Genomic DNA, 19,299 nt, shown 5'->3' on the forward strand with positions numbered 1-19,299 from the left:
CGACAGAGTTCCCCATGGGAGACTGGTTAGCAAGGTTAGATCTCATGGAATACAGGGAGAACTCACCATTTGGATACAGAACTGGCTCAAAGGTAGAAGACAGAGGGTAGTGGAGGAGGGTTGCTTTTTAGACTGGAGGCCTGTGACCAGTGGAATGCTGAAAGGATCAGTGCTGGGTCCACTACTTTTCATCATTTATATAAATGATTTGGATTCGCACATAAGAGGTTAGTAAGTTTGTTGCTAACACCAAAATTGGAGCTATAGTGGACAGTGAAGAATGTTACCTCAGATTACAACAGGAGTTTGATCAGATGGGGCAATGGGCTGAGAAGTTGCAGCTGGAGTTTAATTCAGATAAATGTGAGGTGCTGCATTTTGGGAAAACAAATCTTAGCAGAACTTCTACACTTAATGGTAAGCTCCTAGGGAGTGTTGCTGAACAAAAAGACCTTGGAGTGCAGGTTCGTAGCTCCTTAAAAGTGGAGTCACAGGTGGATAGGATAGTGAAGAAGGCATTTGGTATGCTTTCCTTTATCGGTCAGAATATTGAGTACAAGAGTTTAGAGGTCATGTTGCGGCTGTACAGGACATTGGTTAGGTCACTGTTGGAATCTTGTATGCAATTCAGGTCTCCTTCCTATTGGAAAGATGTTGTGGAATTTGAAAGGATTCAGAAAAGATTTACAAGGATGTTGCCAAGTTTGGAGGATTTGAGTTATGAGGAGAAGCTGAACAGGCTGGAGCTATTTTTCCTGAAGTGTCACAGGCTGAGGGGTGACCTTTTAAAGGTTTACAAATTATGAGAGGAATGAATAGGGTAAATAGACAAAGTCTTTTCCCTGGGCTGGGGGAGTCCAGAACTAGAGGACATAGGTTTAATGTGGGAGGGGAAAGATATAAAAGAGACCTGAGGGGCAACTTTTTCTCACAGAGGGTGGAACCTGTATGGAATGAGGTGCCAGAGGAAGTGGTGGAGTCTGGTACATGAATGGATATATGAATAGGAAGAATTTGGAGGGATATGGGCCAGGTGCTGGCAGGTGGGACTAGATTGGGTTGGGATACTGGTCGGTATGGATGGGTTGGTCCTGTCTATGTTTCATGCTGTTTCCGTGCTGTACATGTCTATGACTCTATGACACTAAAAGGTATGTTCTGAATGTTATCTTTGAAGAAAATAAATTTTGAAATATTTGAATCAACATAGAAAATATTATTGACTGAAGAGCTGCTGATTATAATTGAATGTTTTTCACCTCATTTATGAAAACCGACTAATAGTTTGTCAGTGGTGAAGAATATAATGTTTTTGTCCATGTGCCATCAGAATACCTACCTACTTAAAAGCAGTTTGTCAGTTTTATGCTGAATTTTAAATTATTTAAAAATATTGTTTATCATTGTATAACCACAGTGACTCATCACAATTCACATCTGTTTAACTCTTTTTGCTTTCAACAAAAGTTAAGTAAAAACATGAATTGGATTTTAAAGTAATTCTTTGTGTTTGAAAGACTGTGAGAGATTATTCAAAAGTGTGATAGGCAGTGGCCAATGTCATTTGCAGCTCATACTTGCCACTTAATATCAGAGAGGTTAAGCAAGCAAAGCCTTGTGAAACTCACTTTAGGGACCATTCATAAATTAGTAACAGTAAACTGTAGCTCATTATATAAATGCAATTTTAGGAGTTGTTGTGGTGCAGTGATAGTGGCCCTACCTCTGAGACAGAAGGACTGAGTTCAAGTCTTACCTGCACCAGATATGTGTTGTGACATGTTTGAACAGGATGGTTAAAACAACTAAAAATGCAGTCTTGCTTTTTTTTCATATAAATCAAATCAGGAATGAATAATTGACAATTTCAAAAAAAACAACCAGATGGCAACACTCAGCAACATGCACCAGCATATTATTCTGTGTGCAGATGACACATTTTCTTCTATCCAACGAAGGGAGCACTTGCACTCCTAATAAAACAAAAACTGAGATCTTTCTCAGTTCTGGACACAAATCTATGCCATATTATTTTGTTCTACAATATGACGGAACTGCTTTGTATCACTGGATTGTTAGTTGCTGCAGCCATCTATTCGCTGCAGTTTACATATCAAAATGGTCTGATGAACAAAAGCAAAAATTATGGCATATGAATAATGTGTTGACATCCAGTGAGGTACTCTCATCTGACTGCAGTGCAGTACTGACCCCCATTGAATTACGACAATTGTCTAAATACAGCATCATGAATCAGGCTAACAACCTGTCTATTTCATTATAGAAACGTGCTGGAGCACAACTGACCAGATATAACACAATGAAAGAAATTAACTGCCCCATGTTACACTCAGCAGAGGGAAAGAACCATTTAAACGTGAGCATTTAAACATATTATAATAATATAGTAATGCAAAAGATTGCTGCTTTGCAGTTTTTCTTGAGCAATTGGCCAGTTAAGAAATCATTTTTGGATTATTTTGTTATTTCCTCATATATTTCATTGACTTTTTTCATACAGCTGAGTGAGACAGCAGGAGTAAAGCCTTAGCTAAACATTCAAATCACCAGATCAAAGATGAATTCGCATGTCTTCCAAAAGCTACTTACATGTGGATCAGTAAAATTCCTAATAAATTAATTATGGAGCTAATGGGTAGTAGTATTTATTCTGTTCACTTATGTTCATTCGTGAAAAATAGATAATTCAATGTTGTGGATGTTACTGATAACATTAACATTGATAATTAAATAGTTGATTTTGAGATTCTTAACTTCTTTGTCTTTTTGGTAGTGACTGGCAGGCAGCACTCAAACTGAGACAGAGTCTTTTCCTTTTCTTTATCTGGAGTGCAAGTGTGCCTAATGGCTGTTTTGAGACCTGTGAACTTCACAGAACATTAGCCCACTGACTAAGATGTCAGATTATGAATACACACAGACCAGAGTCAAAGCTCACTTAAACAACTAGTTTTTTTGTTTTTTTCTGAAAGAATAAAACACAAATATGTCCGCAGGTGATGCCTGCTGCTAAGAGGGACTTTGCGTGATTTTGTGACACTTTCCAGAATTCCTCTCCAGACAGCCATTGAATTTCATCTGTGGTCATTTTAGTTACATCAGTCCTTTTTAAAAAATACATATTGGAATCCAATGTTTTGTGTCCACAGGTGAATCAGGATTAAGATCAATGGTCATGCAACAAATCATCAAAATGTCAATTTTAGACATAACCTGGGTTGATATATATCTGAATTATTCAAAAAAGGTTTTTCCACACCGAGTCAAGGGATATTAATAGTTATTCATTTATAATGGGTAAACACAATACTACTCAATTCTAATTTAATTAAGTTATTTATTTGCTTGGACAATAAATAGTTTGGTGTGCTGTTATTTATAAGAGTGACATTTATCACGGTGACTGCAAAGAATCAATTGCATAAGTGAACTGCTTTGATCAATTCTTTTATTTGCAATAATGCATTTTAGAAATTATTAACATTGCATTTTCTATTTTAAAGCTTGACTGAATTTGTGTTCCTTCAAAAAGTTAATCATCTCGGTAGTGCGGTTCTTTCATAGGTTCAAAACTTTATTTCACATACAGCACATCTTTGTGATTACAGTTAAGTTCTGCTATTTGTGTCATCTTCATTTGTGAGTTTACTTACTCATGCAAAACATTCCACTTAGTTTTGTCCATTTTGGCTTCAATATTCACTTTTTTTTTGGAGCAAAAGGAGTGCCTGGAGAAAAATAGGCAATTGAATATGGAGTTGATGGCATATTGTCTTTCTAGAATAGGGAGAGGTGGTGATGCAGTGATAATATAACCAAAATAGTAGTCCAGAACCTTTGACTAATTCTCTGACGATACGGGTTAAAACCCACCAGAGCATATGATGAAATGAATTCAATAAACAAAAAAAATCTGTACTAAAAGCTAGCCTGATAGCAAACATGTAAGTGTTGCCAAATGTGGTAAAAATCCATCTGGTTTACTAATTTTATTTCGGGAAGGAGATCTGTCATCCTTACCTGATCTGGTCTAAGTGTAACTCCAGACTCACAGCAATGTAGCTGACACTTAACTGCCCTTTGAAATGGTCCTGTCAAGCCATTCAGATCAAGGGACAACTAGGGATGGACAATAAATTCTGCCCCAACCAGCAACACCTATATTCCATGAATGAATCCAAAAACATGCTTGTGCATGTCTTCCATGTTGTACATTGACCCACACAGCCATAACTTGTGTTTAAGTGCGCTGCAGTAGATTGCATTACTATAAGTTTATGCATTTGTATCAGTGAGTACAGTACAAATGATCAGTAAGCTATAATTATTTAAAATAAGTGGGTTTTTAAACCAGTAAACAGCCCAAGAAAGTGATGACACTTGCTGAAGACGTGACAGTATTAAATGAATGGTATAACTATGTTGGCTAGGGAGTACACAGTTAGGAATCTACAATTCAGAACGTTAAGCATTCTAAGGATAAATAAGTATCAATGCTCGTGTCTCTGGTAGTAATATTGCCAGGTTAATTTTCTGCGAGTAGGAGAGTTTCACAGTTTAAAGAAATTGAGAAGTTGACTGATGTATGGACTGACCACCAGTATCAAAAATTCCCAGTTAATTGCCCAATAATTAGAATAGGCTGTTCTACTGTACCAACATGTAAAAAGTAGTAAAGATATTGCTGACGATTTCAGTGGAGATGAAGGAGATATGGGGTGGCCTCTTTACCTTCCAGGGGATTTGCATCCGGTACAGAAAGGTTTTTAATTGCTTCAAAAAGTGTTTAAGTGTTCAAAATGTGAAGTTAGTGAGAGAGGTTGGATCAGCAGATGCATGTAAATGCAGGAGAGTTCCCAGAGGAGCTGTATAAGTGTACGGAGGAGAAAGAACCAGCCAAAACAGGTCTTTAAAGCAGATGAAGCTGGTTCTGTTCCAGGTATAGACTAATGTTCATTTATAGGTCAGAACCCTCAAGCTCTTAAAAGAAAAATTAAATCTATTTTACCAGTTTATTACAAGCTCAACAACAGTATGTGTGTTGCAACAACATATGTTAACAGGTTTGAGAACTGCTTTCTGCACAAGATCAGGATTTATTTCTGGAGAAAGAATGTGTCCTTGATGGCTGACCTCCTGAGACCAACAATAGAATTTTCTTTAAAAACGGACTACGATACAAACATGACAAGAAATGAGGAGTGGAACCTTCTAGGGGTCTCAGTCAAAACATGTGACAGAATTGAGAGAAGAGTTTGGTGAGGACTATCTCAACATTGATAACATCTCATTCCACCTTTTAAATTTTTCACAAGCAGTGTGGTGAGATTCTTGCGAAGCAACAGTGAGATGCTGTGATGCTCATTAATTTTTTTGAAAGCCTTGTATCAGACCTCATTAATTGTCATACCTCTGTCTTACCAAACTCACCAGATAAACCTGACATCAAGATAACTCAACAAGGAAACCAGAGTGAGCACCGAGTGGATTAAGTACACTCATTCCAAGTCAAGATTAGTGGTGCTAGAAAAGCATAGCCGGCCAGGCAGCATCCGAGGAGCAGGAAAATCGACGTTTCGGACAAAATCCCTTCATCAGGAATCCTGGTGAAGGGCTTTTGCCCAAAACATCAATTTTCCTGCTCCTCGGTTGCTGCCTGACCTGCTGTGCTTTTCCAGCACCACTCTACTCTTGACTGATTTCCAGCATATGCAGTCCTCATTTTCGCCTACACTGATTCCAAGACCAGGCCCTGCTCAGAGCAGTCAAAGTCAGGACTCTTTTCATAGAAAGAGTGAGGCGTCAAGTGATGAGCAAATGAAACCATCGGTCTTGTCTCCTTCTGCCCTGTGGGCTCTTTTCTCCTGGAATAGGAAACAGGCAGGTATTATGAGAGATGGAGATCATACAGCTATTACTGTTGGTGCTCGTGGAACAAGTCACCAGGCAGCACAGAGGATTGCAGGACTCGTGGTGTCGGGGATAGGGTGGATGACAGCAAGTGGGAAAGATAACACAGGCAGGGAGAGTAGTAGAGCTTGAACTTTGGCAAGAAAGAATACAGCAGCACAGATAGTGTTTGAGGTGGAGAGAAGACTGTGACGTTTACCCTGGTGGAGTGGAAAGAGACATTAGCCTTCATCCTACATTGCTGGATTTTCTTCCAGATGACTGAATCTGCTTTAACCCAATGGTAACGCAGATCAGATTGGCATGATCTGGTGTCATGGCCTCCATTGCCAGGGCTAGGGAAGAGGGAGTCCTGCACTGGCTCCACATGTCCAGCAGGATCTTTAGAAGACCATCTGTCCTAGGTCACATGTTAGGAGCTGAGCAGGGCATCGCAGGCTAGGAGTGCTTGTCTGGGTGGACAGCAGCCTTTCAAAGATGGCATGGCAAAGGGGGTGCCAGTCTTCACTGGATATCCACTGAATGGTAAGTTATTCCAGGAACAGCATAGGGTAAAATGGGGAAACCAGGTGTAAGAGATACCATGGGGTGAAACAGGTAATTAATGTGTTGAGTCTGGTAAGATACCATTGCGAGAACTCGCTAAGCTAGCAGTGCAAAACCCTCCAAAAGATCCAATGCAACTCAGAAGTAGCCAAAAATCATAAAATCAGCCCACTGTTTTTTGAAGACTGATTGACAATGCTATTAGCCCTTATCAAGAATGCCACAACATTCAAAAGCATAGGACAATATTGTCAAAAATAACAATGTTTCCATCTGTTGTCAGCTCACCGCTCTCCTTCATTCCCTCTCTCTCCATTTCCAGAATGCATGTGATCAGTATCATATCAAGTGTTATTACAGAAAATAAAGACTGATGTAAGAGTAATATTTTGGCAAAGAAGAAAAGCTGACTAGAGAAACTAAGTATAAATAGTTTTTTTTTTAACTGAACTCACAATATGAAGGTAAAGCTCAGGGCTATATGCTGTGTCAAACAGCAGAAACAGCAAATTACAGACACAGCCAAGTGATTCTGGAACTACCAAAAACTGCAGTGCTGCCACAGTCATGAATGGTGAATCAAGTAACCAACAGGGGGCAGGAATTCTTATGAACATTCCTCATCCTCAGCCTGAAGTGCCAAGTATATGATACTGAGAATCCTCCTCTTGAGGTCCCCACAATCATAGAAGGCAATCTTCAATGAATTTGCTTCACTCGACGTGATTTCAAGAAATTGCTCATTTGGGACTAAAGATTTGAGTTTTAGAACAAGCCTCACCTCCAACTAAGTTGCTCCAATACAGTTCATATACTAGCATCTATGTGGCAATGACAAAATTGCCCAGTATTTCTTGTCTTAAAAAAAAGTCAATAATCACTCCATCAGCCTACTCTCACTCAGTCAAGTCATGGAAGGTGTAGTTGATGATTATTAGGCAGTACTTACTCACCAATAACCTGCTCGGTTTGGGTTCTGTCAGGACCACTCAGCTTCAGATCTCTGTGCGCTCTTGGTCTAAAAATAAACAAAAAGATTAATTCCAGAAGTGAAGTGAAAGTGACTGCCCTCGCCCTCAAGACAGTCTCTGATTCAAGTGACATTAAGGACCTCTAACAAATTGAAGTCAATCAGAACTCAGTGGAGGGAGAAACTGTCTGCTGGCTGATGTGATACATAGCTCAAAGGAAGATGATTGTTGATTTATGGAGTCTGAGGACAGGCTGGACCTCCTCAAGACAGGGAACTAGGCCTACCCAACTTCTGCTACAAAATGACAATGCCTTGCATCATTCTGTTATCCTAATAAGACATCCTCAGATGTTACATGGAAATATTATACATTTAATATGACACCAAAGCACATACAGCGATAAAAGAGCAGATGATTGTAAATTTAATCAAATCTGTGCTTTTAAAGAATATCTTAAAGGAATAAAGTACGTTAAATAGGTGGAGACATTCAGAAAGAGAAGACACTAGATGATATTCTGGTTATAATTAGGTAGTTGAGAACAGATCCAGGCCAGTGCAGTCCCAAGCAATTCGATGATGTTCCAGAGGTGTTGATGTGGAAGGCAATGTGGTCAACTTTGTCAAAAGTTGCAGACAAGTCCAAAAGGACAGGGAGTAATAGTTTCTCTCTGTCTCAGTTACATAATTTCACTCAATCACAAAGAAAGCATACTCGCAGAATCAACCCTGTCACCTTAAGTGTTTCAATAAGATTACCTCTCATTCTTCTGAACTTCAATAGATACAGACCCAACCTGTCCAATCTTTCCCCAAAAGCAAGTCCCTTTACCAAGGAAACAGTTGAGTGAACATCTGAACGGCTTCCAATGCAACTTTCTTAAGACAGTAAAACTGCACACAATACTCCAAATGTGATCTCAATAATGGCCTGTACAGCTGAACCAACATTTCCCTACTTTTATACTTCACTCCCCTCACAATGAGTATCAACATTCCATATATCTTCCAAATCACTTTTTGTGCTTCTCAAATAAGTTCTTGTTTGACTGCATGCTCCAGTCCCTTCACCAAAAATGTTATTAAGGAGGAAGTTTGTAAATGTTTGAGACACCAGCATTATCCCCATTGCATTCTTGGAGTGTGTTAATTCAAAATGATGCTTTTATCTCTACCTTCTACCTGGGGAATTTTGAAAGATCACAAACAATGCATCTACTATTTCTGCAGCAACCTTTGGAAGATGCTATGATATTGATCATCAAATTAGGGGACCTGCCAATCTTTATTTCTCATAGTTTTTCCAGGAGCTTTCCCCTGGTGATTACGACTATTTCAATTTCCTCTAGCTGATTTCTTCTTGATTTTTTAAGCATTCTTGGGACCTTTTTGCCTTCCACAGTGATGATGTTACAAAATATCAGTTCAATATTCCTGCCCTTTATTTGTTGGCTATTATAAACAGGTGCAAGAATGGGTATTTTGGAGAAGTGCTCATCTCTCAATTAATTCCCCAAAGTTTGTTCACAACCTACAATGCACAGGTCAAATGGAATGGAAGAATCCCTCTTGACCTAGATAAATTCAGCTCTAACATCAGTCAAGAAGCTCAACACCATTCCAGAGAACAGCCTGCTTGATCAGCATCCCATTCACCATTTCACAAATTTGCTCCATTCAACACTGCACATGTGGCGACTGTGTTTACTTCATAATCTCAACTGCAGTAAACCCAGACATTCCCCATCTAGAAGGACATCAGTAGCTGATGAATAAGAATGCCACCACCTGCAAATTCCCTTTCAAGTTTCATTTCATCCCAATTTAGAAATATATTGCTGTCCCTTCAGCATTGCTGGGTTAAAATCCTGCAACTCTACTTATCAGCAATGTGGGTACACCTTCATCAAGCAAATTGTAATAGTTCCAGAAGGTGGCTTAACACTATTTTCTCAAGAGAAATTAAGGGTTGGCAATGAATGCTGAACTTACCAGCCCATGAACAAAACTAAAAAGAAAGCTGGAAAAGAAATGAGTGAATAAATAAGCCTAACATTTTTTTGAAAGTCGAGATGGAAAGCAGCCAATAATCCCTCAAACTGAAGCACAACTAAATGAGGAAAACGATTAACTTATTCAAGAGTCATTCTTTAAAGAACTAAAATAAATTAAGTTGTGGACTCTGTGAAGAAAGCTGTAAAATTTGTATGAATAAATTTTCATTTTTAGAGTTCAGATTTTAAAATAATTACATATTTTATGTTTCATGACATACTTACTTTTGTGAAAGCGTGTTATTAAAAAAAATCTAGGTTAGGTGGTCCTCCTGGATCAGTGACCTAATCCAGTGTGTGTCAGAGAACAGGTGACTGCAAAATCCTGGAGGAGTTAATCAAAACTTTCTTGGACTGTGACATTTCACAACAACTAGAGCAAACATTAGCTTGTTTTCAATCCAGAATAATCAATGATTTAGAAAACCCTAATGACTGAAAGTAGTTATGACTGTTTGGGGTAGATGTGATAATGGTCATAAGCAGTATATTTCGTTCCTAGAAGAGAATTCAAAACAGGTCAGGGAAAAAAATAGCTACTTCAGCAAAAGTTTAGTTGTGAAATTTCCAAACTAGGAGTATGCATTTAGAAATCTGCAAGTTATTAAAAGCTGAAAAAATTATAAAGGTTTCAATTTTGTGTGTATTCATATAGAAAGATACCACAGTGCAGAGGGCAGAAATCAGGGAGGATTGATTAATTGAAAGTTATTGATTTCATATAGAAAGACAATCTCTCTGGATTTGAGTCTTTGTAACCGATGATATCTGGCTACAGGTTGATATTTTATTTTCCTGTGTGTTTTAAAGTCTTTCTAACCATGTTCTATATTTGGATAGTTTAGTGTAGTGATTGGAACCTGGTGGATCTCAATGACCATGAGGTCCTTGATTGGAGGTGTTAAACTGGGTCAATCCGGGAGACCTGACTAACAGATGTAAGCTAGGGATTCTAAATCTCCTTAATTCATGGGCTGACTCGGAGCTGGCTGGCCACATCAGTGTACTGTGCACAAGTAAATAAACGCTGACTTGGTGATGGTATATTGGCGTCTTTACAATTATTTCATTTAATTTGTATTATTTTCCTTTGTTTTCACCTTTTGTGTAATAAAATTCTGCCCTGTTGTTAAAGAAACTCTGCAGCCTCATGAGACTATGTTTCAGTGATTGACTACCACATTAATGAAAATAAAATGGAAACATATGATTTATCAAGCAAGGTTTCATTCTGGATCAGCCTTGTCCAGCAGTAACATGACCTGGGATCATAATAGCTCATTTACATCTACATACATCTAGCCTTAAGCTGAGAATGTTCAAAATCAATGGAAGTAGTCAATTACAATCTTTTCACTGCAGCACTCATCTTGTTATCATGTAAGCTGTGTGATTTATAATATTTTCATATCATTTATCTTTGAGTCTGATTGTTAAACCAGTGGCATAAACCATATGTTGGAGAAGAGGTGAGTGGAGCCCTTCTGGAGTGACAATAAGAATTTTTTTGTGTTCTGAGAACTTATAATCAGAGACAGCAAATAATGAAAGGCATTAGCTTGTGTTTAGTTTAGAAGAATCAAAAATTGATTTCTGCTTGAGAAGAAAATGGATTTGAAAATTTATTGTTAACACTAGACCTGGTGAGGGTCAAACATAAGATCAGTTTATCCTGGAAAAGGAGTTAGTTCAGAGTAGTGAGAAAATAGGTTATCTTAGTGTAAGTATTTTATATAAGTATTAGCATGGTTTGTTCAACTTTATCTTCATTCATTTTGTGCAAGAAAATTCTGGTTTATTGTTAAATCAAACCTGTAGGATGGTATGCTTATGGCTCACTGAAAGTCTACTATATCCAATTCTCACCCTTAATAAGCAATGAATCCTGACTCTGATCACCCCAAGCAGGGCCGACACTGGTACCAAAGGCTGTTCTTGACTTACTGTGGCAGGATCCCCTAAGTGAAGTCAAGCCCTGTTGACTTGAAATGTCATGAACATAGGAGAAAATAAACAAGAAAGCAAATGGAATGCTGCCCCAGAGGGCTGGAATACAAAGATGCAGAAATTATGCTGCAGTGCATAAAATCCTGGTTAGATCCCACTTGGAGTACTGACAGCATATCTGGGCACAGTACCTTGGGTTTATAAGAATAGTACCTCGAAGTCAAGGGTGAAGTTATGAAGAGCAATTATACAAATTAGGTCTGTTTTCTCCAGAATTTATCAAGTTAAGGGGGTCGAAGTCTTCAAGGTATTTACTAAAAAAGGCAGATCAAGATAAACTACTTCCAATGGGGTTCTACAACAAGGGGGCATAGTCTGAGAATTACAGCCAGACCATTCAGAAGGAATGTTAGGAAGCACTTAGAGTCATAGAGATGTACAGAACGGAAACAGACACTTCGGTCCAACTCGTCCATGCCGACTCATTATTCCAACCCAATCTAGCCTATTTGACAGCACATGGCCCATATCCCTCCAAAACCTTCCTATTCATATACCCATCCAGATGCCTTTTAAATGTTGCAATTGCACCAGCCTCCACAACTTCCTCTGGCAGCTCATTCCATACACATAACATCCTCAGAATGAAAAATTTGTTCCTTAGGTCCCTCTTATATCTTTCCCCTCTCACCCTAAACCTATGCCCTTCAATTCTGGACTCCCCCACCACAGGGAAAAGACTTTGTCTATTTATCCTATCCATGCCTCTCATGATTTTATAAACCTCTATGAGGTCAGCCCTGAGCCTCTGACCCTCCAAGGAAAACAGCCCCAGCCTATTCAGCCTCATCCTATAGTTCAAATCCTCCAACCCTGGTGACATCCTTGTAAATATTTTATGAACCCTTCACAACATCCTCTGGACACAAAGGGTGGTGGATGTTTGAAACTCTCTTCCACAAACAGCAGTGGATGCAGGATCAGTTGATAATATTAAAACTGAGAAAGATACATTTTTGTTAAGCAAAGGTATGAATGGATATGGGCTAAAGGCAGGTATCCTGTTGAATGCTGAAACCAAGGGCTATATAGCCTAATCTTGTTCCTATATTCCACTAACTGGAACAAAGCTTCTGGCAATCATGGCAAACTAAAATAACAAAAAACTGCAGATGTTGGAAATCCAAAATAAAACTTTAAATGCTGGAGAAACTGAGCAGGTTTGGTACATTCTGTGGAGAGAGAAACAAAGTTAATGTTTTGATCCAGTATGACTCTTCTTCGGTTCTGAAGGATAGGACTCAAAACATTAACTGTGGCAAGCTTTCTGGCATTGCATCAGGTCTAAACAGGATGGCAGTTTAACAGTGTTATAAACTATGTATCTATGTCTAAGGGGGCAATGCTTAAAACGAGAAGACAATGCAAAACATGGATACTGTAAATATTCAGATAGGCTCAGACTCAGTGACTGCTATGACACTTATCAAATAGCCCACAGAAGCAGCCTGGTCCAGTTCATGAAATATATGCATGTCCCTTAGAGCAAAATGTTCTTGCTGTAGTAACATAATGATAATTGCTGGTGCAGCACTGAAGTCCTAAAGCAACCTGTAGGTGGATCAGAGACGTGCCATGAGGTTTCATAGAGGCTGGCACATCAGATGCCAATGTTCATGGATGTGGGGTATACATGGCTGGTGATTATGCTGTATGCTCGAGATATTGGTGCCTGATGTCCATGGAAATCTTTTGGTGCAACAGTCATGTTGAAGCCACCAAGATCCTGTTTTGGTTTCCATGTCAGATTTTCCTAATGGGGGCTTTGCAACCAATGGTCAACAACGTATTTAAAAGCAATGATGATCATCAGCTGGGAACTCTTCGCCGACTAACAAGAACCTGCCAAACTGTTTGAGCAAAGTATACAAGACATGGTGAGCTGATCTTAATGTCAATAAGAGCATTGCCGAACATGTTTCTAAGTTCTACCACTCATCTCACCATACCCCACCAAAGTCTGAAAATTCCACCCATTGTGTTTAATGGACTTATTATCCACTTGTACAATTATTCTTCCATCAAAGCAAAACTAAGATTTCTTTGTAGAGCTGAAAATGTGTTGCTGGTTAAAGCACAGCAGGTTAGGCAGCATCCAAGGAACAGGAAATTCGACGTTTCGGGCCAGAGCCCTTCATCAGGAATGAGGAGAGGGTGCCAGGCAGGCTAAGATGGCACCCTCTCCTCATTCCTGATGAAGGGCTCTGGCCCGAAACGTCGAATTTCCTGTTCCTTGGATGCTGCCCAACCTGCTGTGCTTTAACCAGCAACACATTTTCAGCTCTGATCTCCAGCATCTGCAGACCTCAGTTTTTACTCGAAGATTTCTTTGTATACAAGTACCAATAAAAAAAAATCAAGTACTTGTACATTTAGAAGTTTTCAGTTAGTAGTTTGATTTACAAAGTCCTGTAGCTAATTTTGAGTTTTTAGTTTCCCTTTGAAGACCTGTAACTCAACTAATCCTATTTATTCATGAAAACAAAGGAAAGCATCAACCTTTTTGAATTGATAATTAAATTCTAAATCACAAGTTATGCCACACCAAATTCTAACCTTTTAAATATTCTCAAATACAATGTTTCTTTTTATATGCACATTATGAATAACTTTAAAATCAAATTATGCTCACAGCTTCAGCATTGTTTTTTTAAGTCAGGAGATGAAATCTTACAAGTCTCTGTTACTACTACACATGCACTTGGTTCATGAAAAAATTGCAGCGCATTAGCCAATGTTTTCTTCATACATTTATAGCAGCAAGCAATTTTGTTTAAACCTCAGATAAATCATACTAAAGATCAAACTACAAAATTCATGCCAAAGACAATAAATCCATTTAAAGCAGTACCATTTCCAAAAATTCAGACTGGGTATCCAAGTTAAGTTGTATTATGCAAGTTGGCGACATCACAGCGCAGCTGGTCAAACTGCGAGAGATTAACTAATGGCAGGGAGCAAATGTTTTTGAAAAAAATGCACGCACACAAGCCTTCCATTGTTCCAGGAAAAGATTCAGCAAGTTTAGAAAATTTATCATTTAAACCACCAACAACATTCAGGTAGAAGTTTGATGCCCTGATGCATGTCTACAATTCTATCAGCAGTGGGAGATCCAGAAAAAGCTTGCCAAAGAAGGTAAAGTAGTCACCAGAAACTACACATAGAATACTGAAAAATATCATTGTGAAATTAAAGAAAAATACATTGCAAGCTGCTTACAATAACACGGGTGGCTTGCTTCCAAAGGGCACAACACTTGCAGGATCCAATAATACAACCACAGCTTTTGTCTAAAAGGCACTTTACAATGCATACAGAAAACAAACTCAAACATTAATTCATCAGTTTCATAGATATTTCTCATTTACCTCATGACTGTGCAATTAAATTATTCAAAATAAAGTGATATTGCTTGATTACTACTTAAATGTGTATTTTCTCAGACTGCACTATATTGTTTAAGTATGCCCTATGGTGCTTACTTAGAAAAGACAGTTAAAAAAATCAATATTTTATTCTGGTTAAGATATTTAATTCCTTCTTATTTCTTCCTCTCAACTATTTTAAACATCCTGTGCCACAAATATTGGTACAGCCAACAGGCAAGAGACAAGATTGGTTCCAAAGCCTTTTGCACAGTAATTGTGTATCTTTTCTCAGATTTGTGAAAGAGCAGTGGTTTGCTTGGCAGTTCTATGTTTCTACAGAAGAGGTGCTGGTTTTGACCCAGGCTGAGATTTCACTTAAATACAAATCTATATTCTACCTCTGCAACAGGCAAGTATATTAAGGACTGACTGAAAAGTCAGTTTGAGGTATTCTCAAATACGAGTTTGACACAGCCAGTATTTACTTTTCAAAAACCTTAAAGCAGTGGATGCCATTTGGCTCACCAGACCGGTGACAGTTCCTTTACGTCGCTATCCAATTCATCTTTCTTCCTTGCTTTCTCTTCATGGTTATGTAATTACTTCCCCTTCAAGTATTTATCCAATTTCTTTTGTGCATCATTTCTTCACGTGCTATTGAATTCACAATATGCATAAGTGGGTTCCCTTGAGTTCTACAAACCTTGACAAGAACAAACTCATGCAGCCACTCCGCCTCATCTCTTAGGCCCACTGTACTGCACTCCTAGCTTTAACTTTAATTTATTTTTTTCTGTAAATCAGCCAGTCTCTCAATATCCATACCCATTTTCAAACCAACCTTCACGGTGACTCTAGACCTCAACTTTGGCATTCATAATACCTGGCCCCAGTAAGATTTTTACTCAACTTAATAAAACAACAATAATTAGCATTTGCAGAATTAGAGAAATCATATTTATGAAAATATTGTGACAACTATAAGTGGGAACAGTCAGAACTGTATGTATCTTGAAAATTTTAATATTTAAAGTTTGAAATGTTACTTAATATCAATATTGTAGTATATAAAGTTCAACTTCTACATAGAGCAAAACAGTCCTTTTTTGTAAAGAGTACTTACAGATAATAGTTGACACAGTAACATCAACTTTTCTTTACTTCTCCCAGTTCATGTCTTACCAACTTAATAGAATTCTTTGAGGAAGTGATAAAGTTGATTGAGGAGGCTGTAGATGTCATATACATGGACTTCAGTAAGGCATTTGATAAGGTTCCCCATGGTAGGCTAATGGAGAAAGTGAAACCACATGGGGGCTAGGATCTACTAGCTGGATGGATAGAGAACTGGCTGGGCAACAGGAGACAGAGAGTAGTAGCAGAAGGATGCTAGCTGATCAGAAATTGTACGGTGATCTTGTACAACATTCATACATTTATATTACTATTGCCAAAGAATTCACCTGTTTTCTCAAGTCACTGTAGAATAACAAGTGTATATGCTGCTTTACAGATTACATATTGTTTGTGGATATATATATTTAACCCCTATGAAGCAACAGTGCCATTGTATTTGGATGTGGTTATGATTTAGGAGGTTTATTCTTCATCAAAAGGTTCAGGTTATCTAATGGTGAGAAAATGAAGCATCATTTTGGATGTTAGGTTTGGAATGCAATTGCCAAAGGTTTTAGAAATTCTTGGTTCTTGTTTGAATGTTATTGTGTTATTCTTATTTCACCTTGATATTTTCTTGGTAACTGCAACAGATTTGAATAAGCCAGGAATGCTCTATCAAACTAACCTGGCAACTTCAGAAAGGTACAGCACAAGATTGAACTTTCCCAGCCTCTGATTGATATGGGCAATGGAGATTCAGTTTTGAAAATATGGCAAAATGCCTCCCTCTTGGACAGCAGTCCCCAACATCAAAGTATATGTTCTATGGGTAGAAATCAACTATACAAAACATCACCATCCACAAGAGGTTGACATCACACATCCATCAGACCTTACCACATCGTTATGGCACATCTTCAACTCATTTAAAATACGGTTCCCCATTTCAATTCACCCATTTAAGACAGAGATCAGGAAGAATTTCTTCTCTCAGGTGGTAGCGGATCTGTTGAATTCTTTACCACTGAGGGCTGTTCAGGCCAGTTGTTAGTTAATGTTCAAGGCTGAGATAGACTGATTAATAATCATTTAGGAAATCAAGTGCTATAGAAATGAGGCAGGAAACCCGAGTTAAGGACTAATAGAACAACCACAGCACACTCAAAAGCAGAATACTTGGGTCAAAGGGCCTATATCTGCTTCTATACCTTGCACTGTAATGCTGTTGCCAGGCCACATTGGACACAGGGTCAGGCACCCATCTCATGAATCAGAGCAAAGTCCATCCCAAGTGTTTTCATTTGCTTTCTTAAAGCTCACTCACTCTGCATCTACTTTGGTGCCTCAGCATCTCTGCCCTGGCTTGCCCTTTTGAGCTTTGTTGCCTTATTCAGAGCTTAGAGGCTCACAACACTTTTGTGAGGCCTTGCCTTTAGCACAGATACAAAGCCAGGCAGTTTGACTTGGTCATCAGCAGAGATCAGTCCAAGGGGATAGGTACATTGTTATATTAATGCCACAACTGCAACAGGTGTCAGCAACAGATGCAGGAAACATGCTGTCTTCTGCTTCAGCCAAATGGCCATCTTCAAATTCTAAGGGTAGTAATCCCCAGTCAAGTAAAAGTAGACTCTCATCAATCAGGAGTTCCTGCCAAAGTCAGATATGGCCAGAATTGGATTTCAGTCTAGGGGCTTATACATAGTCAGTCATCGATTTGGGGTGATCAGGGTCAAGGTTTCTGCATCCCTACTGTCCAGAGAATGGCTCAGGTCAGTCCTGAAGATTCAGTGCAATCAGTACAAAGCTTTCCACCAAGTCAGTTGCAGATCTACAGTCAGGCATCCAATCACACATTTGTTTGGGCAGTCTGTCCAAGCTTGCTCAGATAGAGAGGATCAATAATAGTGAAGGAAAACAACTCAATAAATAACGGTGGAAGACATTAAAGCATTGGAGGAGATGGGTTATCGTGGTGGAGATGTCATTCATGGTGACAACCACCTTGAAGGGAAAATACAGCACATTGGTTGTCAGGATCAAACTGTGGGGCCAGGAACTGGGATAATCTTTGAGAGATGGAGACTTAAATGAAAGATTTGGGAGCAGAACATGTGCAAGCTCATATTGATGGGATTGACAGGAGTGCATTGAGAAAAGGTACAACAAGGTTGGGGGGAAGGGGTCGGTGCCTCTGATTAATTGGCTAAGACTGCAACTCATTCTGCTAAGCATGATTTCTGTGCTTTCCATAATCATTTAAATCTCAAATGCACAACAGAAATGAGAAATGGCTGTGATAAAACACAGAGTAGGCAAGATAAGTAGTTTTATTTTTGTCTGAACATGTAGGCTCAACTTATGAGGGCCACAAAGCCCTTCAAGGCTGCATTAATCAGACATTTAGATAACAGTGGTTGAAAACTTCCAGCTCGGCGAACAGAACCACAACAGTGGTTGAAAACATTTATAACCATAGTACCATGCTATGAAACACATGCCGTATCCAACTATGTCACATGTCACATCTTTGGTTATTACAGATTGACCATATTCTTTATCTATAAAGTGAAAATAACCAAAGATGACCTTAAAAGCATCACTTGCAGACCACAATTCACAAACGCAATCTAAGAGCTCCTAGACAAAAACACCTGCTTTCTTCAAAAAAAATGAGAAAAGAAAGAAATCTGAAACAAAAACAAAAATTGCTGGAAAATCTCAGCAGGCCTGGGAGCACTGGCGGAGAGACATCAGAGTTACTGTTTAGGATCCAGGACCCTTCTTCAGAACTGATGGTAGCTAGGAAAAGGATGGCTTTTATGCAGAACATAGGGTGGGGAAAGGGAAGAGTCAACGAGAGGTGGAGATAGCACCCAAAGAGAGAGAAAAACAGTGGACAAACAAAGGAGTAGGTAAGGACCAATCTAGGATAAGGCCTAGGGCTCCTTGAGAAGCTAATTTCCTCATATTCAATTGAAAGTATTCAACAACATGCTCTTATATGTAATGCTACATTTATCAGGTGATGTGTTGGGTGAGGATGGACGGAAAAGGTTTCCGTAATCCTGCCACACTTGCATGTACTTGCATGATGCTTGTGCTGCATACATCCTATGTCAAATGGATATGTAGAGCCATTCCATGACCTTATTTGTTAAATGTGCAATCTCCCACTGTATGGAAGACTATGTTAAACTGTCATTTGTGTGTAATACAAATGCTGACTGCTCACATTAATTTGGTTTCTTTTATTCCATATTCAGTTTCATTGGAACTGTGATCAATGGATACAGCC

The 19,299-nt window shown here is 38.7% G+C and overlaps 1 protein-coding gene across 6 annotated transcripts in view; it reads right to left on the reverse strand.

Annotated features, from left to right (window-relative positions):
* fhit (fragile histidine triad diadenosine triphosphatase) overlaps nucleotides 1-19,299 on the reverse strand; it is a 1,150,076-nt gene that overhangs the window by 998,882 nt on the left and 131,895 nt on the right. For 4 of the 6 annotated variants that reach the window (XM_060835188.1, XM_060835181.1, XM_060835185.1 and 1 more), the window contains exon 2: nucleotides 7,431-7,495. The gene's annotated coding sequence lies outside the window, so the exon portion shown is untranslated. Of the gene's footprint in view, nucleotides 1-7,426; nucleotides 7,496-14,362; nucleotides 14,421-19,299 lie in introns of those variants that run through there. The other 2 variants (XM_060835182.1, XM_060835186.1) reach the window with 2 other exon arrangements.

Source organism: Hemiscyllium ocellatum, chromosome 14 (genome assembly GCF_020745735.1).
Source record: "Hemiscyllium ocellatum isolate sHemOce1 chromosome 14, sHemOce1.pat.X.cur, whole genome shotgun sequence".
NCBI classification, from domain to species: Eukaryota; Metazoa; Chordata; class Chondrichthyes; order Orectolobiformes; family Hemiscylliidae; genus Hemiscyllium; species Hemiscyllium ocellatum.